A 27,806-nucleotide genomic window follows, 5' to 3' on the forward strand; every position below is an offset into this window, starting at 1 on the left:
GGTAAGAACTTTATTAGCAGATGTCATGCCTGGTAAGTGTGATAGAGTGGGTAGAGAAATGGTCCAAATGGCTCTGTAGAGTGGTACCACAGCTCATGGATGGAGATGGGGTATGGAAGGCCTCTCTGTATGAGGAAACTTCTGACCTCTGTTGATATCCAGTTTGAATACTCTGCCAGAGAAAGACTGGCCACTTAAAGGCCTCTGAGTGTGCACACACTCTATAGCCTTGAAAGCAAAGGAACCTTGGATAGATGTTTCTTATCAAAGTAGCTTAGTTGGTTGCTCATTTCACTTCTTCTGTGAGCGATAGTTCAAATACACGACTCCACCCTCACAGGTTCAGTTACTGGTGAAATTTAAGTAATCACCATGGTGGGTTTGTCTCATGTCCCTTTCGCAGCCTTGTGATGGAAAGATGAGTAAGCTGTATTAATCATTTGGGAAGAAGGTTGAAAATACCATGTAGATGTCTGAAGACAGTCATAAATGAGAGACTAGAGATACTTTTAATCCAGTAGATGAGGAGGAAACACAAAGGAAACCCAGCAAAGCCACAAGAATGCACAATGAAAAAGGCGGGGCTGGAAAAGGTGTGGCCAATATGAAATATTGTAAAATAAGATGACTGAGGTAAATTCAGATATGTCCTTCTCTACACATATCAACACAGATAATACCAAAAACATGACAGTGAAACATAAAAATACAAAAGTACATCCAAGGCAATGATGTTAGCATAGAAACTTTTAGTACATTAAGAAAATTCTGTATTTCATGTGTATATAGATAGCATGATGTTATCCAGGATGTGTACTGGAGGGGTCACAGTTACTTCTAAGAGGCACAAAATGTCATGAGGTGACTGTAGATAGAGGTGAGGAAAGCATATATATGTGTGTGTGTGTATGTATGTATCTATCTATTTCTGCATTTTTGTATCTATCATCTATCTATGTATCTATGTACTATGTATGTATGTATCTATTTCTGCATTTATGTATCTATCATCTATCTATGTATCTATGTACTATGTATGTATGTATGTATTTCTGCATTTATGTATCTATGTACTATCTATCTCTCTATCTATCTATCCATTTATCTATCAGCAGTATTCAGTTAAATTCTAAAGATAAAAGACTGTAAGCAGGATGGGTAAGAACAACTGTAGTAGTATATGTTTGGAAATACAACACAAGCCCATTGCCTCATATGATAGCTTAAAGAGGAATACAAAACAGTAGAAGCAAACACAGAAAGTGCTCCAAGAAAATGTGTTTTAAAGGCATCCCTTCTGTGTTATAATTTATGCATGTGTAGAAATGGAGTGTATGAAGACACTTGGAGGGAATAGAAAATTTCAAAACATTGTGCCCATGCAAGCTATGCTTCTTTTTAATTTTATACTACACATTACAGCTATTGAAAAATTAAAATATTTTAATAATAAATTAATACATATAATAATGATAAATTAATAAATAATAAATTAAAATAACTAATAATGGATTTCCTTAAACAGATAGCTTCCTTAAAAAGAGGAGTTTGTAATTTTGTGAAGAAATAAAGATAATGGACTTTTATATACACATTTTCTTAAAAAAAAAAAAACCCACTGAATTGAAATATGCCCATTTCTCCACCATTTTTGCAACAGAATTTTTTTCAAATTATCAGTAATAATTTAGAACGATTTCTTTTTTCAAATAGAAAACTGTGTAACTTTGGTGGTTTAAAATTTGTACTTGTGACTTGGCGAACATTAGAAAACAGGTCTGCGACACTCGAGATAGTGAAGCTGGCAGACTGTGGGTAGGCAAGCCAGTGATTCTGTGTACATGTGAGCTTAAATCTCTTAGGAATAGAGCGGGAGATGGCAGCTGGATGCTCAGGTATTGTAATGCCCAATCCCCATTTTTGGAACTGCTTGGGAACGATTAGAAGCTGTGGCCTTTTTGGGGGAGGGGGATGCTGTGTCACAGAGCGTGGGCTTTGAGCTTTCAAAGTGCCAATAAATGCTTTCCTTTGTAAGTTGCCTTGTTCATAGTGTCTCGTCAATAGAAGAGTTAACTAAGACAAAGTATATTTAATACATGCTATAAGTTTGTGTCTGCTTACTGCCTAGTGTATACTCATATTCAAAGCTGATGACAGGCATCATATAGTAATTTAAGTTGTTTTTTTTTTTTTTTTTGTATTGATTGTCTCTGCCTAGACCATACTTTCTCTAAGAGGATACAGTTTTCTTTTAAAGGCAACTTACATTTATTCTATACACTTCCATCTCTAGTTCCAGATTCTAGTTGGGATGGTGAGATTGTGTGGTATATGTAATTTCAAGGTCGGTGCTTTCCTTCTAAGACACTCTAGACCTCTGCCTAGAGGAACCCAAACAAGTAAACATGTTATCACATGGTCAGGCCATTAGTCCCAATCCTTAAGCTTTGTGTATTTTTCGATACTTCTAGAAGACTCAAGAGGTTTTATGTAATTTCAAGTAGCTTACAAGCTTTGCAAGTTAAACTCTGAGAATACTTAGTAGTAATACCAAGTAATAGTGATTTGAAGGCTTAAGAGACTTACAGAATTGTTAAAAAATCTGAGATTATTTTATCCTAACCACACTTCACAGGTCCAAATACAGAATCCTAAAGAGAAGTTTCAAATGCCCAACTCAAATACATGATGGAGGCAGAGGCTTTGGCTCTCTGTTATCCAACCTGTTTCTTATAAGCATTGGGTCTTCTGTCCCAGCCCAAGCTGCTGCTCCAGTCCACGGGTCAGGGTCTAAGAAGAGAGACAGAGAGACTGGGGAGGAAGGGGATGAATGGAGACAAGACAGAGGTTCTGATCAAATCTCCTTTATTGAAGGGAAATCTGGGGTATTTATATGCTTTTGCCATGTGCTTTGTAGGCATGGATACCACGTGTACCTTGCAGCTGGGGGCACTAAACAGCAAAACAAGATATGTGGGAAAAACAAGATGTTTATCAGAGTGTGCTCAGCTGTTGTAGGCTGTTGAAAAACAAGTCTCTTGTCAGCGTATATGGCCTGAGATGGTGGCAAAGATGATAGCCTCTTTCTGCTAGGAGTTGGCTCCCAACAGTCTTCCTCGGAGAACGTAGAATCCTTTTTTTAAAGAAGAAAAATGAAAATAATAGTAGAAAGTATATATAATTTCTCCTCTATGCTCATAAAGATTTACTCACCCAGCTAGAACTTAAAACGTGATTTTTTTTTTAAATAAAAAGGAGATAATTCTTCAACTCAATTCTTTATGTCCGTTTCCATTATCATGGTAGTGTGTATTTATTCAGAATAGAGCAACCATAGTGTCACCATCCAAAGGTAATCCCCATTAGTATTTTGGCAACTTGACAACATGTTCATCAACTTATATTTAATGTGTTGTATTCCTTACATCGGACAAAATAGCAGTGACCTTGCAATTTTGTGGTGCTTATGCTTGGGCTGTGTAGGGACAAGACAATTATTCAAGGCTGTTTCTTTCTTTCATTTTTTTTTTCCTACTTGTTCTCCATGATATTCCCTCCAGTGGCCCAAGTGGGCTTTTATTAGGCACCTTATTGTATTTGTAAATTTTAAAAATAAGTGAGGGCTGGAGATATAACTCAGCAGTAAAGTGCTTTCCCACCATATGTGGAATATTGGGCGTGGTCCTTAGCACTAACAACAAACAAACAACAAACCCGGGTACTTAAAAAAGTGGATAAATCAAAAATAAAGCATAAAAATACAATGCACAAGTGTATTCTACTAATACATGGTGAAGAAAGCTGGATGCAGAGCAAACTGGAAGGGGCCTCACCTGAAGTCTATTTGTATCCTGGCCCTTACATGTTTGCTTTGTGGCACTTGCATTTTATATATTAGAGAGAGAATTAAGAAAAAAGAAAACCACAAATAAATTCTCATTGTCAGTCTTAGTCAATGTTCTATTGCTTTGAAGAGACACCATGACCATATCAAGTCTAATGAAGGAAAGAATCTAACTGGGGCTGGCTTACAGTTTCAGAGGTTTAGCCCATTAGCATCATGGTGGGGAGCATGGTAGCATGCAGCCATGTGGTGGCATGCAGGCAGACATGGGGCTGGAGAAGTAGCTGAGAGTTCTCCATCTGGATCTGCAGGAAGAAAGAAAGCCAGTGGGCCTGGATTGGGTCCTTGAAACCTGAAAGACCACCCTCAGTGACACACTTCCTCCAATCAGGCCACAGGTACTGCCACAAAGCCACACTTCCTATTCCTTCTCATGTAGTACCACTCCCTGAGTGCCACTCTCTCTCTGTAGTCAGAGATATGAGCCTACAAGGGCCATTCTTATTCAAATCACCACATAGAATTTATAATTTAGTATGGTATGCAAATACCACGCTTGATACAATGGTATTGAGTGCTATCATGAGCGAAAGCACAGGGAACCTTGTGATGTCACAGAAACGATGTTATTCAGACCCAATTTCAAAGCTCAATAAGTATCTATTCGCAGAGAGACAATTCCTGTAAAGCAGTTACAAAACTCAGTGCTATTACACAACAGCACCTAAAATATTCTCAACCATTTCGTAAATTCCCAATAAGGACAGTTTAGGTATGAGCCTTGGCTAGTATTCATTATGACCAGTACCTGTTGTTAGGGGGCACTTATCAGACACTGGACAAGACCAAGTAAGAATTATTCCCCTTGTCAGTCTTGCAGTTTAAAGTGTCTTCAGGACACCCTGTTATTCTGAACATTTGTTAAAACAAATGAAGTGCAACGGAGAACACTCACAGAAGATTCTTACCCACATGAACCATAACTTGACTAAGACAAATGTAGACCCCTTGTCAGAAACAAATGTCTAGCAGCTTGTATACCACAGGGAACTGACATGCAGTCCTACTGTCCCTGCAGAGGCTTCAGCTGAGGCAAAGCCTTCGAAGTCACTGTGAGGCATGTAGCATGGAAGGGAAAGTTTTTACCTCGGAATGAAGAAATCAATGTGGAGTCCTGATCCCGCTGCTCCTCTGCTCTTTCCCCTGGGAAAGTCAGGTGTCACAGGCACTTATGCAAAGCAACCTGGCACGTGGCAAGAACTAACTTCATTTAGATTCTTCAGTATCAGATGCAATTTGAGACCATCAAACAGAGCTAGTCAAGGCTTTCAAGCAGACGACGACGTGTGTAGTCAAGCGTATATTATATATACGCATATATCATATATGCATATTTGTGTATATATATGTATATATATATATATCTCAATATATCTCCATCTATCTATCTATCTATCTATCTATCTATCTATCTATCTATCTATCTATCTATATTGATATATACACACATACACTAGCAAGGGCCATAAGCTAATTATTCCTTATAACTGACATAACCCACTGTGACAACTAGATCATAGCTTTCGGACTTTTGGGACTCAAATGTCTGATGTTTTAGATGTGTCTACATCCTAAAGAAGCAAGACAAAGTTGAGGTGAAATCTATTTCAGTCTACTAAAATACGTGCAGGACCTCACCCTGTACATATTTTAGCTGGGCCATTTCCATTTATCTCAAGACTAATCCAACCCCTCCACATCCTACCTCCAACTTTTATGTGATTTTCTGCATTTTCCAGTGTTCCCTTAGAACAAAGATCAGTTTCTACCCTTGCAGCTGAAAAGCCCACTTTACATACATAAAATGCAGTATTTACAAAATCTTGCTTCAAAGGCAACACGATTTTTGATTTAATGTCACAGTTAATTGGTTTCAATTATACACAAAAGCAAAAGCTGCTGAATCTTGTAATTTTTGCTTGGTCAAGGGTATTGTACTTTGAAAAAATCTGCATGAAAATTTGAAGTGGAGTCCAAGTGACGAATACTAGGGAAATTATGAATGTTTTAATTAAGTTACAAGTGCCCGTACTTACAGGGTCAGAAGAACTACTTTTCAGTTACCCTACAGTATCCTACACTAACATGTTTTATTTTTATTGTTTCCCTTTTGCTGATTTATCCCGCGGAAACACTTAGGAGCTTACTACACACTGTATAGCACCATCTAGAATTTACAAATGTTGAACACCCACTGCTTTTCCGAAAGCATTGTGTGAAAAGCATACATCTGTCTGTAAGGAACTTGCCCCATTTTCTGCTGCCTCCTAGCAGAAGGGATCCTTGGACTTAGCTTGGGTTGGTGGTAACTTTTTAGGGAACATGTATAGCAAGTCAGAAGGACAACACACGTCACAGCAAAGTGATTTCATTCATTCGCAAAAAGATCCAGTGTGTGCATTGAGGTGGGTGGGGCAAGTCCCCTCGCTTTTGTTTACACTGGGTTCATGGATGAAAAAACTTAAAATCTCTAGTCTTGTCTGGGACATCTTGCTTCCCTTGGCCTTGACAGACAACCATCAGTTGGTAGTAAGGTCAAGATACTGTCTAACAACTGTGAGTGTAAGGTGGTGGGCCTTTTCTTTCTTCCTGGTAGTACCATTCATAATTCTGCATAGTTGGCTTTTCCTCTTTTTACTTCTGAGGCTTACAATAGCATGTTTTCCACTTCCTTTAGACAATTCATGTCATAATAATTTCATTCAATTGTCCTTATTGATGATACCATGATCATTAGAGATGTTACACAATTGTTTGAATTATCCCAAAGGAATCCAGAGGGCCAAAATTAGCTGTTGTAACTAAAATACACCTTCTTAGAGGGTATTTCTTGTTACATGATTATTAATGCAGAGACTCAGCTCTTTCCTCCATGGGAAAAGGGGAGAGTTTATTCTGGAGTCAAGTATGAATAACCATGGCCTGGCCACATGGATTCAAATGACCACCAATGCCATATTCCAATACGGGGATAGGTCCCTAAGGTTTTTATAGTTACAGAAGAAAATAATGTCGTAAATCAAGGAACTTAACAAAATTCATTGGTGGAAAAGTCAAACAGATGGGCTTACAACAGTGTAAGGAAATGTCTGCCATATATTTGAGCTGCTCTCTGATGACATTGCCTTTGGGTTGGTGGAAGCTGGTGGTCTCTTAATATGCTGCAGATGGTTTCAGACGTGAATTATCAGATGGTATCAGACGCCACATCATATGTGGCATCGAGCAATAGATAGTTGTTAAGGGGCTGCAGGTAGCTGAAGACTGGCTGGCCACAGGCAGCATTATCAACCTGTAGAATTTTTACCACAGGCGTGATTCTTTTTATTCTGAGAATTTCCAATTCATGTAGTTTAGTTCCCCTTGCACACAAAAACACAGAGTACAAGTAGTGTTAAAAAAGGAAAAACACACCACATTGATTACTTTTCAAATTTCAGAACATTTACCCATTATCATTTCAGACCTCAGTACTTCCTAATGCCTTTATCTGATAGACAACTGGATATGAAGATTTGAGGGTCTCACCTTTCTCTCCTCATTTAAGCTTGACAGTTGGCTTCATGAGCTCAGATCACTTAGAAACCTCACAGGGGAAAAATAAGTCGTTTGTTTTCACACATACTAACACCTCAAAGAGACAACTAAACATGACAATCAAGAGGATTTTTTTTTTTCTTTTGTTTTTCGAGACAGGGTTTCTCTGTGTAGTCCTGGCTGTCCTGGAACTCACTCTGTAGACCAGGCTGGCCTCGAACTCAGAAATCCTCCTGCTTCTGCCTCTCAAGTGCTGGGATTAAAGGCGTGCGCCACCACTGCCCGGCAAGAGGATTTTGCGATTGGTAAAAGGCAGAGCGGTCTTGAGAGAGGTATAATCGCCCTCATTCACACCGTGATGGGCTGTAAAGCGATTTATTCAAAATGGCTCCTCCACGTGAGCTCTTAGCCACCTCCTCTCTTGAGTACCTGTGCATTCTGGTTTCGGCATCTGTCTATAGGATATGCTTGCTCTTCTTGAAGTGGACCTGTCCTACGTTTTCAGTATTAAAATCATTTAATCATGTTTCTCAAGTACCCCCACAGCATTAGTTATTCGAATTTCAAGCTGCAGTGTTCTTGGAGAAAGCTTAATAACTTCATTACACGCACGGGCATGCTTAGCTAATCAGAACGATGAATGCCGCAGTTTAACCCCGGATGCCACGCTCTCTAGCTGCGAGGATACACTGGATTTTCTCATCTTAAAAAGTTTGGAAGGGAAAAGTATTATTACTGGACTGTACTTCTTGATTCTTTCAAAAAGTAAGTCCCCCTCCCCCACTTTGAAAAGATCCATGGTTGGTATTCACTGTGTTGTAGTCCTCATCTATAATTTTATAAATAAAATCATCCTTGAGTGTTTTCCAGAAAAGTAATTCGATTTGCAAAGAACTAATGAAAATTAAAGCTATATTGGTTTTTTTTTTTTTTTTTTCCTGGAGGGAAATTTTACCACGTAATTATTATTATTTTTTTAAATCACTATTTTTTTCCAGTTTATTGGAAAACAAGAAACTGATTTGAAATAGCAAGGCTAAAAGAACACCTTGCATTTTGACGTTTTGCTGATTTAAGGATTCAGGTTCCCAATGCAAATTTGTGGGTTTTCTGAGTTTTCTTTTCAGCTGCAACCATACTTAAGGCCTTTCCATTCAGACATATGAACAAAGCCTGGTTATTTCTCTTTGAAAAGTCAATATCTTAAGATTACATTCAGTTCAAGATTTCAGTAATGAGTTTTTAGTTAAAAGTTAAATGGTGCGTTTATGTGTTGAGAGGGGACTGAGTGTATACACAAGTCAGAAGGCCAATTTTCAGAACTCAGTTCTCTCCTTCACCCACTGAGCTGATAAAGACTGGAATCTACCTTGTAATTTAGTCACTAAATTAAATTTTAACTTGAAAAAACAGATGAGAGGCACCAAGGGACTTGGATTTGGTCAGATGTCTAGCACATGCAGAACACACACAAAAAAATCCAGGCCTGTGGGTGTCATCTGTGACTTTACCGTGTCTGAACTAGGGATTCCTTGACTGGAGACATGTAGGCAGTAAACACCTGCTATTTCTAGTCCAGAGGCTACCTGGAGTGGTGGTTTCTGTCTGTGCTGTAGTTAGTATATTTGAGTATCAATTTATAATCTTGGTTTCCCCTCTACTTCCTGCCCTCTTTCTCCCCTCTCTGATTTTTATCTAAAATATACAGAAAGTAAATAATTAAAGATTTTTTGAAAGATAGAACCAGCTCCCAACTCCTGTACATCTACAGGGGAGCTGGGTTTTTTCTTTCTTTCTTTTTATTTATTTATTTATTTTTCATATATATATGAGAAAACATGTTGACTTATGACTCTCACAGCAAAGACAAAGTTTGACTTGCTTCACAATAAGATTTTAAATAATGGATGTTGTGATCAAAATACCCTTTGAAATCCTACGTTAGATACCTGTGGAGAAGTTTGGCTTTCTTAGAGTTGGGGCTTCCATGGTGAGAGGTACTTTATTAGAAACACCAGACACATTTATCGTGACTTTAAGCAGACTGACTTCTGACGAGGCACCGTTACAACATTTATTTTCATCCCATCCTTCCCTTCGTGTGTTTGGAACTGTGTGCTTCATCTAGGTATGAAACATCTTAGTGTGAAACAAAATGTACCCTTCCATGGTGACGGTAACATCTTAGATTATGTAACCAAGAAATCAAAGCTCAATCGAAAGTATCGATTCCACTAGTGAAAGTAACCTCCTGAACCTGGGATTTGCACAGTAACAGTGTTACCTACCAGGCATTAGCACAAATATGGGTCTGGTTGTAAACCTGCACCTTGGGATGGAGAGATCTCTTCTGCAACCGAGGAGGGTACGCTCTGAATTGCATGCCTATAGTCCTTCACAGGCGTCTGTTCTCATTTCCATCCGCACCACGAGCTTCACTTTCCCTCTGGAATCGTTCTTATAGAATACTCGCAGTGTCCAGCATCTTCCATCGTAGGAAGAAAAGAATCTAAAGCCTTCCCTTGGGCCTCATCTTCTGTCTCTGCTACTTAAATGTTTACTCTATTGGCATCAGCCCCAGCTCTTTTTGTACCATCTTCTATTCAATCCACTTCTGGTCTATATCCCCCACCCCCTCGTCATTGCACTCTCGATCATTTTTCCCTGTCAACGTTCTCCCACTGCGAATCTAACTGCCAGCATTCGCTCTACTCTCACCCTTATCTCTCTGGCATTCACTGTTACCTGCTTCTCTTTTTAAGCCACGTGTCCTCTTGGTGCCTAAGACATCCACACTCCTGCACCTACAGCTAAGGGAACATTGATTGCAGAAGTAGGGAGGTGTAAAGACTGTACGAGGCAGGGGATGATCAGGGAGTTTGCAGTGAGATTATGTCTCCTGATAATATGAGTCACCCATAAAGTCTCATCAGCATGGCTGCTTAAACATGATCTGGACAAGGACAGTAACAGTAAAGCATGCCAAAGTAGATGGGGGAAAGCCGATGGAGACTGAACCCTCCCTACAAAGAGACTACAAGTAACTAAGGATGAGAGAGAGAGAGAGAGAGAGAGAGAGAGAGAGAGAGAGAGAGAGAGAGAGAGAGAGAGAGAGATCATCTTCTCCATCAAAGAGCACACCAGTTGGTTAGTCAGTGTGAAATGGCCGGTCCTGAAACACATGAACACATGCAAAGTAACATTTTACAGATGAGACTGGAGATAGGAAAGGGGAAGGGAGAAATGACATACTCTTAATAAAGGAAAAATAACAAAATAAACCTTAGAAAAAGAAAAAAAATGATTCTATACTCCCCTTTTTATTAGTCTTATTTTTTATTGGATTCCTCTACTACTGCTTCTTTCTTCTTTTCCTTCTCCTCCTCCTTCTTCTCTTTCTCCTTCTTCCTCTTCCTTTTCTTCCTCCTCCTTCTTCTCTTTTGTCTCTAAACCTCTCTCTTCATCGCCTTCTTGTGCCATCTCTATTATCTTTCATACCTAATCTTCTTAGCTGGTATCACTTCATTACATGTCTCTAACACTGTATGTCATTTGAATATTCTCAAGTGCATTTCTCTTCCTGCTTAGCTCCAAGTAACAGATTTGTTCACACATTAATCCGCTGAAATCCCTACTTAAATGCCTCCAGGCTATTTTAAACCAAATATGTTCAGAAGGGACATTTTGGTTTCCAAGCCTGTACTCAGACCTTTGGCTCCCCTAACCTTTCTGCATCCATAAGTGATACCATCCTGTCCATTTGTAGAAATTTCTGACACAAATCCAGTCTTCAGTTCCTCCCCTTCAGACACTCGCATGCGCGTCTAAACCATCACAAAATATAAGAATTCTATTTTAAAGTTTATCTTCTATTTCAAATCCTTCTTTTTCTTGCTATACTTGATAACCTCTGAGAAACTATCTATTTAGAGATTACAATAAATTTAAAAAAATCTCTTAAGGACAGATATTATCATTTTGGATCAGTTCTGAGTACAAAAAACCTGAGTGGGAGAACTATCTTTTTAATACATAACATACAAGCAGTTTGTGCTTCATTGACTTCTCTCATCTGAGTAGTACATTTCTTACAACCAATGGCTCTGTTTTGACATATCCTTTTTTTCCCCAGAATTCCTAGTGTGAAGCAATTTAGTTGGTCTTGTAAATTCTATGGGTTTTGGATAAATTTATAGTGACAAAAGAAACCAAAGAAAGGTTAAAAACCTCCTCCATGGCATGACAAATATCACAAGTCCATATGTATGTGACTGGGTCACTAGAGTAGGCAATGTTGCTCCAAAAATTGGTACAATCTAATGTCTTAACAACAAGTTTGTCATCCTAGAGTTCTTAGGTCAGAGTCCAGCATGGGTGGCACTAAGCTACAATCAACTAGGCAAGTCTAACCTCTGCTTCACATTGTCTCTGTGTAGGTACTGGTTTTCATTGATTGGTCCTTAGAAGAAAGAAAGAGGGGGGAGACAGGGAGGCAGAGGTTCAAGTATCTCCACCAGTCAAAGATAGTTGTTATATCTAGGTTGGTCAGTGGGTTACACCTCTGATTGAACAATTCCAAACTTATAAAGCCTATGATTAACATTATTTTTAAAAAATGTATAAATGCAAAAAGGAAAAGGGGGCATGGGATAGGGGTTTCCTAAGGGGGGTGGGGGTGGGGGAATGGGGAAAGGGGATGCCATCTGAAGTGTAAATAAAATATCTAATAAAAAAAAAGAAAAATACAAAAAAAAAAAAAAGATGTGGATCTTCTTCTGCAGATTCTTCTCTCTTAAATTGCAGATGCAATATAATCCATGGGACGTAGGATCTGCCTTACTATGGTCCTTGAGGCTTTTTTCTGGTTCTTGGACAGGAACTATAAATTCCCCAGGAAAAGAATATCTCAAGGATCTTAGGTTATCATATCCCTGACCTTCCTTCCATTGGTTTGCCCCAGGGGCCTCATCTCTGATACTGTGTCTGTAAAAACACTTCCCTATCCAAGGGACTTCCTAAATCATAGCCTTATCCAGAACCTTATCCATTGTCTTGTCTTATCTTGTCTTCCTTCATCCCCTTCTCTGTCTCCTTCACCTCTCCTTCTCCTCTTCCCTCCTCCTCTTCCCTCCTCTTCTCTCCTCCTCTTGTCCCGTCCCCTCTCCTCTTTTTTCTTCTCCCCTCCCCTAGCTTCCCTCTGTTCACCTTACGTGGTTTTCTCCTCTCCTCTTTCCTAATTCCCCCTCCCGCTGCTTTTTTTCCATTTTTGAATCTCTTTTCATACAATGGTGGTATATTTCCCTTGCTCTGAAAATAGTCATAGTGAAGCTATAGGCACAGATTTGGTAAAGTTGAGCCATGAGATTTTGGGGAAGGACAGATGGTGTAGGCCAGTAAAGGATTCTCACATGGTCCATGACAATAACTTGGTGAAGTGAAACCTGCTTGATCTGGCTGCTGTTTTCTATTCTCCCTTAGACACTGGTCCCTAATATATTTATTTCCAAGGTTCAGGGGATTTTGGACACATTGATTCTGAATGTCTATGTACCTGACATTTTCCGTTATATGGGGGTCCAGAAAATAGTTGTGTGAGGGGTTATCTGAAGCAACCATGGGATTTTATTTCTATTGCTTTTCCTCTTAAATACCAGGTCTTTTGTCTCCATTAAAGTGTTAGTAGGCTTCTTAAAAATAGAACCATATGTCTGGAAAACGATATTTTTACAGATGAGAGCAAAAGGGAAGGCACCTTAGCTTTTACTGAGCTCTTAAGATTTTATTATCTGCATGATGATAAATTCTTAACGGCTAATTTCAATATGTTTGTGATCAAGTGTGTGTGTGTGTCTGTGTATGATTGTGTGTGTACATAGATATACATATATATACATTTACTTATATATATAATCAAGTGTGTGTGTGTGATTGTGTGTGTATATAATGTATATATATAACATATACATTATATATATAATCAAGTGTGTGTGTAGATATGATCAAGTCTGTGTATATGTATAAATATATATGATCAAGTGTGTGTGAATATATATGATCAAATCTGTATATATATGATCAAGTGTGTGTACATATACATATATACAAGTATTTATATATGCATGTATTTATGTATATATGTGTGTATGTATGGTGTGTATGTATGCATATTTATATGCATATATGTGTATGCATGCACATGTATGTGTATGTATATTTTATATATTTATATGTGTGTACATACATGTATGTATTTATGTACATATTCGTGTATACCGGTATGTTGCATTCCTTTTATTTTGAAAACCAGTGGATTCTATAGAGCAGAGGTGCTAGACCAACAGCTTTGTTGTAGGGAGGTTCCACAGCTGTGTATCACCTGTGTTTGAAGGAGTCTTGAAGAACAGCAACAGACCTTAGAAGTGGAATTGCTCTTTTTTAGCCAAGTATTAGTCTGGGGTTTGTGGACCAATTAAAATACCTCTTTTAAAGGAGACAAATACATTTACTTCAAAACTGATTTGATTTGAAGTTGGATCAAGCAAAGGAGGAGAATTTATTTATTTATTTTTATTTTATTTTCTCCCCAAAGGAAATCTCTTGCTTAGTGTCATCACTTCACGTTAGCTGTAGCATATTGCAGCTCAGATGTGTCCTCCCTTGACCTCAAGGGGATAGGCAGTGCCAATGTGGGCAGGTATGGGGATGATATACAGAAGGTTAGGGATTTGAACAGAGGTGCGCAGCAATGGGGGATGGGGAACTGGGGGTAGCCACCAGCAAGTCCCAGATACTAGGAAAGCAAGAGGCTCCCAGGACCCAAAAGGGTTGAAATTAGTTGAAATGCCCAACAAAGGGGAGCGTGTAGAGACCATATCCAGAGGCTGGGCAAGGCTCCCGGTTGGGGGATCGGACCACCCACTTGTCTCCAAATTCTTAACCCAGAAGGGCTTATATGTCTAAAGGAGATACAGGGACAAAGTGTAGACCCGAGACTGAAGGAAAGGCCATCCAGAGACTACCCCAACTAGGGGTTCATCCCACTTATAGACACCAAACCCAGACACTATTGTGGATGTCAAAAGTGGTTGCTGATAGGAGCCTGATATAGCTGTCTTCTGAGAGGCTGTGCCAGAGCCTGACAAATACAGAGGCAGATGCTTGCAGCCAACCATTGGACTGAGCGTGGTGTTCCCAGTGGAGGAGTTAGAGAAAGGACTGAAGGAACTGAAGGGGTTTGCAACCCTACAGGAGGAAAAACAATATCAACTAACGAGATGCCGCAAAGCTCCCAGGGACTAAACCACCAACCAAAAAGTACACATGGAAGGACCCATGGCTCCGGCCACATAAATAGCAGAGGATGATATTGTCTGGCATGAATAGGAGGAGAGGCCCTTGGTCCTGTGAAGGCTCGTTTCCCCAGTGTAGGGGAGTGCCAGGGCGGTGAGGTGGGAGTGGGTGGGTGGGTGGAGCACCCTCATAGAAGCAGGGGGAGGGGAGATGGGAGAGTGGGGTTCTGGAGGGGAAACCGGGGAAAGGGGATAACATTTGAAATGTAAATAGACAAAATATCCAATAAAAAGGGAGTGGGGTGGGAAAGAGTATGTGGGAATTCCAGTCTTGCTGTAGAATCTCCTGACTGACGGTGGCTTGTTTTCAATATGTCGGTGAGAACCATAGGTCAGCCAGGAGGAGGAGGAACAAATCCCCGCAGTCCTCAGATGAGACACGTAGGCAGAGTAGAGTAAGTCCTTGTGTCTGCAAGCCTGCCACAAGCACTACAGAACCCAAAGCAGAGACCCAGGGATGTAATGTGGGACAAGCGAAGGTGATTGGCTACAAAATAGACGTGACAGTTACCTGATGACGTCACTGCTCAAGAGCTCAGACTTGATCCATTTTCTGACGTTGCCATTAGCTTTATCGTAGTGAAGGGGCAAGACTGTAAAGTTTGCAAACGAGCCGGAAGATCCCCCAGATCATAAAAGAACTATTTTCAGAGTATTCTCCAAAACTCATCATTGTCTCTAGTTTGTAAAGTTAATTTTTTACTCGCTATAATTTTATTTTTAGTGTTTTTATCCCCCCCCCCCTTGCCTTGTGCCTACTTTTAGTTTGTGGAAAAAAAGTCTTAGAAAATAAGAGGTTGTGTTGGTAAGGCAAACAAAACAGGGAGCCCTTGTTTTTTTTTCCTCTAACCTTTGGGAAACCTGGCACAGTAATTTCTGTGTGGCCTTGAATGGGAGCAGGTTACATACAACAAAGTGAAGAAAACTCTATTACCCAGTTGGAAAAACCAGATTGGATTACCAGTCACTTGTGTGACCTGTTAATTTTCTTAAGGAAACACAAGCCTCTTATAGTATTAACTGTAATGCCAAAAGTCTATTGCAAAAAACACCTTGCCCAAATTATTTCCTTTTCACCTTCTATTATCTTCTTTTCGCCGGGGGTTTATTGTAGTTTTTCCTCCTTCTTGTTATTTTAAAGTTTACACTGAATGCACGAGAGGGCTAAAATACAACCTTTTCTTGGTGCAGAACCTGGTCACCCAGCTGGTGGTTTTATTCTAAGAAGAGTTACCTGGGGAAGTGATTTGCTGGCAAGAACAAAATCAGTATATCCTGCCATGGCCCCTGATGTTTTCCTAACAGACACATTACAACACAAGGTATGGGATTCAGAGGGGGCTCAGCTGCCAAAGCCTGAACAAGGATGACTGCAATCTGTATTTGTAGGAAGAAGAGTTGCATGTTAATTTTTAAATGGTGTGATGCTTAACGGTCAATTGGTAAAGGGTATTACATGGACTGCTTAGTCTGTAATTAATACAGTCTATTTCAATAGCAAATAGTTTCATAAACCATCTCATTAAACTATGGAAAAATAAGAAAAAAATTACTTTAAAAGTCCTGCTGTTTGAATGTTGTGGTATCTTACGTTCAAAGATGGCTGTTTATTTCTGGATCTACTCCTGTTACAGAAACACATTCTTTGCCGCAAATGACTCTGGCTTCTCGGTTTTCTACTTCTACCTAGTGAGGAATGTCTTTTGACCCTCTGTGAAACAATAGTCATATCTTTCCAGCGAGTAAATGGCTTGACTTCGGATGACACATTACTGCTTCAGGAGCTTGGGTGCCCTTTCGTATGTCATGTGGAGCGCTGTCAAATTCTGTAATAACCTGGGAAAATGAATTCACCCTCAAACCAATCTTTCTTGATTTTTCGCTCCTTCGAGAGGGAGCGATTGCAAATAGTCTGTGGCCGTTTCTGCCCTTTCTTTTCCTCATCATATGTCCTCAGGTAGCTTTCTACAACCAAGCATTCCGATACACACCCCCCCCTCGGGGTGTAGGATAGTTGTCTTGGTGAGTCATGGAGTTCTATTGTCTGTGTATTGTTTGTGCTTCACCCTTCATTTCTTATCCTTCCACATTAATTATTCAACTATGTAACAGATTGCCCCCAAATTACTGCCATGCAATAAATGATAGCATGTATTATCTAATCATTTCTCTGAGTATAGAACTTCGGAAGGACTAAGCTGAGGGTTCTGTCCTGGGACCTCTCATAATGTGGCATTTAATGTACTCTATAGGATTCAGCATGCAAAGGCTCTGCTAGATCTGGAAGCCATGCTTTCACCGAGGCTCACTCAGGGCCATTGGAAAGCCTCAATTTCTTGTCACTTGCATGTGTCCTTAAAATTCTTGAAATGTCCGTTTGATAGGGTAGCTGGCACTTTTTAAAGCCCTAGTCATGGACATGATAGATTGTCGCCTCTTTGACATTCTTTACAATGGGAATAAGTCTGCAGATCCAGGCCTTCAGTGTTCCCTTGAAGTGCACTGAGTTCCCTTAAATGAACTTTGAAATTATCCATCCACAAATTCGCTCTATGACCCTCTTCTGGTGCTGAGTTTGGACCATCAGATAAGGTCATGGATACCTGAATTTGCTCAGGGTCGTCAGTAGGTAGCATTGCCTTGGCACTTACGATTAGATAGTTGATCCATTCTCTGCCATTGGACTCTGTGCCTACCATGCTAGAATTTCAAAACCTTTCTAGCACTATCATTGAAAATGCAATTCACTAAATTTAATTCATGAAGATTGTAAGCTGCTTTATGTGAAAGTCTTGAGCCATGTATATTTCTACTGAAAATATATGAAGCTTAAGAATCAAAACTGATTTCCGACTATGTGATAATGTGTTTGGATTTTTCTAGGCAGAGGCCTGCAGTATCTCGGGATGGGAATACCAAGATCAAAACTATGTATACCAAGTAAAGAATAGTCTCACAATTCTAACTAGTTACTACAATAAAGAATATATATTATAAATCAAAGCTATTAGCTTTCAGAGAAAGCATAGTCTCAAATATAGCCAGTCTATATAAGAATCAATATTTCTATGTTATACCTGTTGCAAGCTTAAGAATCCAGGTTCATATTAGATTGTTCAGCAGATAAAAAAAATTTTATTATATATTAAATTTACTTGACAGACTTTATTAGAGATATAATGCTGACCCATACATACCCATGCACATACAGTTCTCTAGACCCACTACCATGTAAACACAAAAGAAATTCAAAATTGTTCCAATGATTTTCTGTTAAATCACAAATAAGCTTTTTATGTAAGGTATTCTGCATGCATGATTGTCTATGTGCCTGCATTGCCTGAAGAGGCCAGAAGAGGGCATTAGATCTCCTTTGAACTAGAGTTACAGATGGTTTGTTAGCCTCCATAAAGGTGGTGGGAATTGAACCAAAGTCCTTTGGAAAATCAATCTGTACTCTTTAACAGCTGATCACTTTCCCCAGGCCCACAAATACATTTTAAACCAGGAAAGTTAAATAATTCTTTAATTTAAGAGGTCATTGTAAAACATACTTAGTAATCCACACAAACAAAAATTTAAAGCAGACATGATAAGAAAGCACACAGATTTTCAATCTGGGTATTCTATAGAACATTTATATAAATTCTATTATTTCTATTTCATTACAAAAATATAAATTGAGAAAACATTGGACTTAGGTAAACTTAACATATGGATATAAGATGAACTGAAATTTGCAAACAGTGATACAAAATATGAACTTATAAAGAAAATTTCAGAACTGATAAAATGATAAAAAAATGATAAAAAACTTTTATCTTGCTGTTTTGTTCTTTTATTCCTTAATGGACCTATAAATCAAGGTTTTCTGTATTTTTTCTGTTGATAAGGAGCTTTTATTTTATGGCTATAGAGTGATTCAAGCCCACATTTGTTGGACTGGAGAATATCTAAAAATACATCATTCCTTCATATTTATCTCTGAGGTTAGAATTGGACCAGACACAGTCTCTGATTTGTGGTCAGAATTTCCGTGTGGAATCCAGGTTCTTTTTCCTATATAATTTTCTGTCAAACTAACCCACTGAGATAGGCATAGCCGTGGGGAAGGGCCCACACTTCTATGAGATTTCTACTTCTGATCCTGAAATCAAGTATAGGGATGTCTGCTGAAACAGAAGATCAACCTAGACTATTGTTGTGTTCCATGTCTCAGCCTGACACTTAGAGTCCTCCACAGCTTCACCCAGGGGCCCAAATGCAGATGAGTGTTGTCAATATCTTCTCAGAAGAATTTTTATTATTGGACCAGAGGAAGTCTCAAACAAGGGCCTGTTCTTCTACTACATTCTACCTACAGTGAGTTGAAGCTTTCTCTATACCATGATGGCTGAGAAGGTCAGGTTAGTATTGGTGAAGGTGTACTCCAGGCCACAAAAGCTACACAAAGGGTGCAAGGACCAGCACCACACAAGGTACACCAAGGTTCAGCCTCAGCCTGGTAATGATGCAGGATGAATCTGAGGACTTGTAGAGTATAGGTCTCAGCCTGTTACCCAGAGGAATCTATTTCTTTACCCACAAGGACCATTTTGTAGGTATCTGTGCTTGAAACGAAGGAATGTGGTAGCAATAGTCCATTGGATGTCAAAGCTGATGCTGAGATGCATTGTATTGTATGTCGTAGTCAGAGACTTGTTCAGTCTAAGGGACACTGGTCCCCACTTGTGGCCCAACAGTGATGCCATACAAAACTTCAGCCATCTCTCTGGCTTGTGCAGTTCTTTTTCATGTTGGAACAGGTTTAGAAGCTCTTGGTGGTTGGGCCTGTTTGTAACTGGATGTCATCTTTGTTGGCCTGGCACTGATCTACAAGGCAAAATATTGTGTTTCTTTTTGCATCCTCTGTGGAATATTGACTCATCTCATTGTCCCCATTTGAGAGGGGAGTCATGGGATTCACTCAGCTGCTTAGCTATCATGGCTGCTTAGGCTCAGATTGTGAGTATTGGGCAGGGGGGCAGGGGGGCAGGGGGGCAGGGGGGCAGGGGGGCAGGGGGGCAGGGGGGCAGGGGGGCAGGGGGGCAGGGGGGCAGGGGGGCAGGGGGGCAGGGGGGCAGGGGGGCAGGGGGGCAGGGGGGCAGGGGGGCAGGGGGGCAGGGGGGCAGGGGGGCAGGGGGGCAGGGGGGCAGGGGGGCAGGGGGGCAGGGGGGCAGGGGGGCAGGGGGGCAGGGGGGCAGGGGGGCAGGGGGGCAGGGGGGCAGGGGGGCAGGGGGGCAGGGGGGCAGGGGGGCAGGGGGGCAGGGGGGCAGGGGTTGTGAAGCTCTGCTTGGCTCTGACTCTACTCTGATAGGCTTTGTATAAGATTTCACACCTATTTAAGCTTAGGCTTAATTTGAGATACTGCTCTTAATGATTGGTGGGGTTAAAAGAGAGACTGTACTTCCTGCTTTCTCTAACATGTCTTTTCTTGTTATTGAGTAAGCTCAGGCACCAGCGGAACAGAGTATCTTGTACATACATGGCAGCACTATAACAAAACCCCTTATTTTGTGTGATTCCTTTGAAACCCAAAATGTAGACCCATAAAAGTAGGAGGTAAATTTGTTGGGAGAAAGATGGATGAGTGGATATAATGGAAATAAGAGAAAGTGGAGCAGTTTATGTCATCAGAATGCATCACCTGTGTACAAATGGTCAAAGAATGCTCTTAGCTGCTGACCCATCTCTCCAACCACAAGGAAAGAGTCTAAATGGGATTATCTAGGTCAAAGTTGAATGTCTGAATGCCTGTGGAGCATTGTCTTCATTGGTAATTAAAAAGAAGACTCAGGAAGACTGATCCCACCAAGGGAAATGCCATTCCCTAGGCTAGGCTCTGAACTTTACAAAAGTGAAAGAAGCAAGGAAGGAAGGATATACTTGTCTTCATTGTTTGCTCTTGACTTCAGATGTGATGTGACTAGGTGCTCAAACTCCTACCTGAACTTCCCTGGAACGTTGGACTAACTTGTGCCCATAAGCCACATTGCCCTTTCCTTCGTTCGTGTGTTGGGTCATTTTATCACAGCAACAGCAATGAAACTAAGATCCTTTGTAAGCCATTTTATCCCAGTTATCAATTTAGGGACTGGTTCCCTTTTTAATGGCACAGAGAATAAAGAATAGAAGCAATAATTCAAACAAACTGGAATCTTTTTCTTCTGTTTAAGTTAGTGGTCAGTAATTCTGAAACCTATCTCCATGTTAGAATTACCCAAGAATGGTTAAGAGAAATAACTTATTTCAGTGGTATTCTGACTCTGATTGGAGTTGGTCAAGGAGGCTGGATGTTGCCTAGATGTTTCAGAGCTTAAAGAGCCCCCAGCTACTCTCTTGTTGAAACCCACTAATTAGCATAGCAAGTTTGCCTCCCACTATAGTCACTAAATTAAGTGGAGTAAGTTAAAATAGTTCTAAAGCCCATTACTTCAGTTTTTCGTTTGGATCCATTGCTTTTTATTTCTACTCATAATCAATTATTTCATTTTTCTCCATATGCATTTGATGCGTTCCTTTTGATCCGTTTTTTTAAATTTTGCCAAATCTTCTATTTATTAATTTGTTTTTTGTTTGTTTTTCAAGACAGGGTTTCTCTGTATAGACCTGGCTGTCCTGGAACTCACTCTGTAGACCAGGCTGGCCTCGAACTCAGAAATTCGCCTGCCTCTGCCTCCCAAGTGCTGGGATTAAAGGCATGCGCCACCACTGCCCGGCACTATTTATTAATTTTTAAAAGATGATTTTAATGGAAATAAAATTGCATAGCTTTTCACTTTCCCTTTTCCACCATTAGCCACTCCCAGATACCCTCCCTGTCCCCTCTACATTTAACATACGTTCCTATGTATGTATGTCACAATCATCATCACTGAACCTCCAAGTTTTAAGCCCAAACTCAAGCTTTCTCATCTTGCGTTAAGGAGGTCATGTGGCCTATGTTTTAAAGCAGTAAGGGAGGGACAAGCAAGTGTTAAAACTAATGCATTGTTTCCAGGTAACGAATTCCCCTTGCAGGTCAGATGACACCACATTGTTTCGGTAGAAGTACGCTGGCATCCTGCAGGCTCTGTAAGAACCACCTATGCCCCGTGCCATTGGCACACTGGACCATGTATTGGCAATGATGCACTTAGCAGATGGGGCCGAGTGCAGGCAGTGAAGTGTGCAAGCTCTCTCTTTGAATTGATTAATGGTTTGGATGGCAGAAATTCAAGGCTGAAGCATTGGGACAACTGTCTTTGTGTTGAACGCAGTATCTGCAATTAAAACTCTAGGGCCACTCCTTTTCCTCTCTGACTCAAGCTTAATTAATTTTAAATTAAAACAAATAGTTTCCATGACCACATGAGGTACATTTGGGGGTTTGGCTCATCAGGATTAGCATGATGAAGTCTCCACCCCTTCATTATCCTCCACAAAAGACCCCCAGGAAGAAGATTGAAAATGCCATCCAAAGTGGCATGTTGCTACTAAATATTTTGATATACACATGGCATTTTCATATCCGTGTCCTATGTAGAGAATCCGTAGGTGTCCTTGTGGAGGATGCCAGTGGCCTAATGTAGCATAGAGTCCCTGTGGTATTTGGCGATGCTCTACAACCCAAGGAGGCTGCCCACCAGGGCTTCAAGAGTTATTTCAGGCTAGTTCTTAGTCTAAAATAAAGATACCTTCTGAAATGTGGTTTGCAGATAAAACTCGATAATCATATCTTGCCTGGTTATCTTTGTCCAAATCCGCTTTGTTGGTTAAGGCTGAGTTCTGAAGCAACCAAGATCAGGAGTTCACTTTCCATGTGAGTGACTCGGCTTATTCTGCTATATTGTCACAGATTTTTCTTTTGATCTTCCTGGAGATCTTATAGGTAGGCACCTTTCCTTTGGTAAAAGGGAATTGATAATCTGTGTCCTCTCCCTTCCTAGGAGAATACTGCAAAGCCCGGAGAATGAGGCCAGCATGTTAGATGACAGGCAGCCAAACTCTGAAGTTATTTACATACTTCTGGGTCCAGAGGTGTTCTCTCTCTCTCTCTCTCTCTCTCTCTCTCTCTCTCTCTCTCTCTCTCTCTCTGATATATATATATATATATATATATATATATATATATATATCACATTTTGCATGTGTATGTGTCAGTCTCTCCCTCTTTGTGTGTATGTGTGTGTTTGTGTGTGTGCTATGTGAGTCCTTACTTGTCAACTGGAGCCAAGGCAGAGCTTTTGCTAATGTGGTCGGTTGGATAAGAATAAACCAGCACACAAGGTATTTTGCTTCATCATGACCCAGGGCACAGTCCTGCCAGCTTTTGCCTACAGAAACTGTACCTAGTCTCTGCATCCTCAACCTGTTGACACATATATTCTTGTTTACCTGATTTCGCTGTGTTGGAGGACCATGTAAAAGATGCCATCAGAAAAGATTCTGATCCATGAGTTTGAATAGTATCGGAACAGAGCTTCTGTAAGCTTCTTCTTGTGTTGTCCCTGTAGCGATTGATTATGTTCCTGTGGGGAGCCTAGAAGCAGAAGCATCTGTAAACATGAAAACTGGGAATTATAATGAATGAGAAAATGTCTGCCAGGAGGTAGCCTAGGATAGCCCTTGAAAGTATCCATAGGGCTGATGTAGAATGAAGACGGAGTAGCAGAATGGAGGTCTGCTTATGTGGCAAAGCCTTCTTTAGCAGGCCGGCTGATACTTACGAGAAGTCTCTTAGAGCCTTATCCCACTCTGCCTTCAAAACATAGTTTATGTGTATGAATACCTGCAGAGGCCAGGAGAGGGTACTGTGTTTCTTCAAAGTGGTGTTATAGGCCTTGTGAGTCACCATATAGGGGCTGGGAACCAAATCGGGGGCCCTCTGCACTAACAGAAGATGTTCTTAATGACTGAGCCACCACTCCATTCTAGAAGAGTGGTTCTCAACCTGTTCATCGCAGCTCCTTGGGAGGTCACATATCAGATATCCTGCATAGCAGAGGTCTATGCATCAGAACAGTATCACAATTACAGTTACGATGTAGCAACAAAAATAATTTTAAGGTTGGGGGTCACCACACCATGAGGAGCTATAGTAAAGGGTTACAGCACTAGGAAGGTTGAGGGCCACTGCCCTCTAATCTCTACCTTCTTTCTATCATCACGGAGTCAGAAGATAGGGCTTTCTTCAGGACAGTAAGTCCATGTAGAGATCTTACTAGCCTCTGATTTTACCTTTTAGGAAGGCCGTGGTTGGTTATTGAGTGTGCTGCCGCCGTGGTTAAGACAAATTCTGTTATGTCGGTTGACTTAATGTAAGAATATGATTACAAGAACTAATATTAATCTAATGAAAGAACACTGGTGTTCCTCACGTTGTACAATTAGTATTTCCCAAGTGGCAGTACATTAGCCCCGTGACTTAAATCACCACCAAGCTCTGTCTCATGCCTATTTTTCAGACTTGCTTCCAAATCCCTAGGTCATCAAAGTCCCTGAGCATAGTTATCGGGTCTGACATGGTTATCTTTGTTCAAGGAAGAAGAGATTAGGCTGTGTTTGAGTAACAAACCTTGCAATAGCAATAGCTTAACACGGACAAGCTGAGATTTCGCTCAGGCAAATCCTGCTGAGTGTTTAGAATCCTTCAGGCAGGCAGTGACTTAAGGGATGTATGCTTTTGTGACTCTGACATCATGGAACAGGGACATGGGTTCTTGTCCTCCACAGCAGGACACACACACACACACACACACACACACACACACACACACACATTCACACACATATCACACTTACACACTACACATATATATAACACACACACATATACATACATATTTGATTTTTGGATAGTGCTGGAACTCACTATGTAGACCAGGCTGGCCTTGAACTGACAGAGATTTGCCTGCTTCTGCCTCCCCAGTGCTGGAATTAAAAGAAGGCACCAGTACACCTTCCCTTGTACTTTAAAGGATTCTTGTTCCCAAGACAGCCCAGTCTGACACCTTCCCTTGTACTTTAAAGGATTCTTGTTCCCAAGACAGCCCAGTCTGCAGCAAACACACACACACACACACACACACACACACACACACACACACACACACACACTCATACACTCTTCACATATACACACACAGGAATATAGAGATAGAAAGAGAGAAGACACACACACACACACAGAAAGAGAGAGACAGAGATAGGGACGGATATAGAGACAGAGAGACAAGAGAGACAGAAAGACAGAGAGAGAAAGAGAGACAGAGAGAGAAAAAGAGTGGAGAGAGGAGGAAGAAGAAGAAAAGAAAGAGAGGAGGAAGAGAAGAGGTGGGGAGAGAAGAAGGATGATGGTGAGACTCTATTACTATTAGGTAACAGTCAAGAATTAGCTGTGGAATGTGGGCCTAGGATAAGAGGGACGGAAGAAGACCTAGGAAACCCAGACCACCATCCTGATACACGGCCGCTCCAGTCTCTCATTTCCCTTCCCTGGACTTCATCCTCTCAGCATGCGCTGCATGCAAACTTTCTCCAGTCTGACTCCCTTGCTCTGGTCTCTGACATCTGTGATGCTTTCTGAGCATTGCTGTAAGAGTCAGCCTTTGGAAACACAGCTTGCTTCCCCGAGCTGATGCTGCCACAGCAACTACACTCCCATACCCATCGCTTTGTACGAGCCCTGGATTCTTCAGGATGTGTCTGTCATGTGAGACCTCATAAGTTTTCACTCCAGGCTCCACTGCTAAGCTTATCAATGCTAAACTCCTGCTTGAACAGTAGACTTGAATTTTTCATCTCTAAACAGAAATTGCCCTTGAACGTGCTTTGCACAGGTTTCGCTAGGTATGGTTATTTTCAGTGTCCTTTTCTGATTCTGTCTATCCTTAGTGTCCCCAATCAATAACCCCAAAGTGATTGTTCTCTTGCTGCCCTGCCATGCCATCTATTGTTCGCATCAGTCAGCAGGCCCATGTATTACTGGTTGGTGGTGTCATTACTTAGCTCTTCATGGTCATTTGTCTTATGTCTTCTATTAGGGCATTTTCAGAATAAAACCAGTATCTATCCCTGTACACCCCACAGACTGCAGGAAGGTACTAAGCAGATGCCAGGGAATGGGAAGATATGCTGCAATGAATGAATGAATGTGTGATTGACTGGTCAGTCTGATTTGCTTTACATAACTGGTATGTAGTGGCAAGTTTAGCTACACTGCTTGAGTTCCCAGAGGGTCATGCTCCCAGCCACCCACCCAGGAGCTCTTTGGATTCATGAATGAAACACACACACACACACACACACACACACACACACACACACACCTTAGTTAATTTTTGACATGTTATGACTAACTCAAAGATTGGGCACTCCTAAACCTTCCCCTGCTAGCAAGCACTCCCCTCTGGTACTCCCAAGACTCCTAAATCTTCCCCTGTCACCCCAGGCCTAATCGAGGTACTGGCCAGTGGCCACTTACCCAAACCCTTACATGGCTGGTTGGCTTTCTCTCTTGCAACTTTTATGTCTCATTCTTCTACCCTGAGTCATGGCAATTCTCTCTTTCCTTCCTTTCTCCCAGTCCTAGCCCACACAAATCTAAAGGTCCCATCTCAGCCTACCTGCCCAGCCATTGGCTGTTGGCTTTTTATTGATCTATCAAAAACCAATTGGGGACAAGGACCTTCAGTGTTTGGACACACAGATTCCCAATTTGGGGGTGCCAGATTAATTTAAAGCATTAGAATCAATTCCCAACATTGGTACGCTCTCATTTCTCATGGACTTATATTAACGAAATCATGATACTTATATTTTTATTTCTAGTACACATTGACAGTATAAGGCCTGTGGCATAGAAATCTCAAGATGCATATTGAGACTTGTAAAAATAGCATCTTTTCTTGTTCTGTTAAAATGAGGAAATTCTATAGTCTGTTTACTGGTGACTCCACAAAGTTCATAGTTCCAGACAGAGGATGTTGGGTGCTCTATTCTGCTTTACTTCAGTCTATTGCTATTATAGGTAGGAAGAGTCTGCATGGTATTGAATACAAGGATTAGAGCCAGACTGCTCTGGGTTCAAATTCTAGAGGTGGCCATTTTTACCTGAGGAATTTGCTGACTAGCGTCTATGAAATGAGTGTCCATGAAATGAGCATAGCATATTCCTCCATCATAGAACTTTTGAGATGGCAGAGTAGCATCCCACCCCCAAAGTCTTCCCTCCATCCTTCATGAAGAGTTACTGCTCAAAACCATGCACTTGTATCATGGATACAACTAATAGCTTGCTGTTCAAGAAAATGCAGGCACCACTCTCCTGCATTCAACAACACCATGGTTTCTGCTATTTTGCTTCTTGGAGTCTTCTGCCTGGAGAAGTCATGGATGCACTAGAAGCACATTCACAGAATGGGACTCAGTGTTGGATTTTGGCAGTGGGTTCTCCCTACTGAATCTCAGGACAAGCCATTGCTTTTGTGGTCTTGCAGCCTGCTGGAGCACTTCACCAGGATAAAGCCAGAACAAGCCTGCTTTATGAGAGGGTTAGGTATAGGAGGAGGCAGAGTTGTAACAGCTTTGACCACAGTTGCTTCATAAATTGTGTGAAACCCTAATGGCTCTGTATAGACAGGACAGCTCTACTTAGAATCCAACATTGATAGGGAAAAAAACGAAGGCCCGTGTCTCCTGCCCAGTCTTGTTCTGTTCTGCTACCTTGCAGAGTACCTGAATGACGAACGGCATGTTTAATTTTTTGTGAATAGTGGCAGCGTGATACGAAGCAAGAGAATTTACAAACATGTTGAATTACAGGGACACTTGTGAAACTGTGCATTCTGTTCTGTTTTGTAACGTTTTATTTTTTATGGCTTCGGTGCCTCGTTTCAGTAGTGGGGGGTTGAGGCTGCTGTGAGCAGGCTCCTGAGTTTCATTGTATTCTAAAAGATTTAACAGATATATCTGGATTTTAAGGGCCAAAAAAAAAA

At 40.8% G+C, this 27,806-nt stretch overlaps 1 protein-coding gene across 3 annotated transcripts in view; it reads left to right on the forward strand.

Annotated features, from left to right (window-relative positions):
- Window positions 1-27,806, forward strand: part of Ctnna3 (catenin alpha 3) — a 1,449,584-nt gene that overhangs the window by 601,815 nt on the left and 819,963 nt on the right. The gene's annotated exons all lie outside the window — the stretch shown is intronic.

Source organism: Arvicanthis niloticus, chromosome 20, assembly GCF_011762505.2.
Source record: "Arvicanthis niloticus isolate mArvNil1 chromosome 20, mArvNil1.pat.X, whole genome shotgun sequence".
NCBI classification, from domain to species: Eukaryota; Metazoa; Chordata; class Mammalia; order Rodentia; family Muridae; genus Arvicanthis; species Arvicanthis niloticus.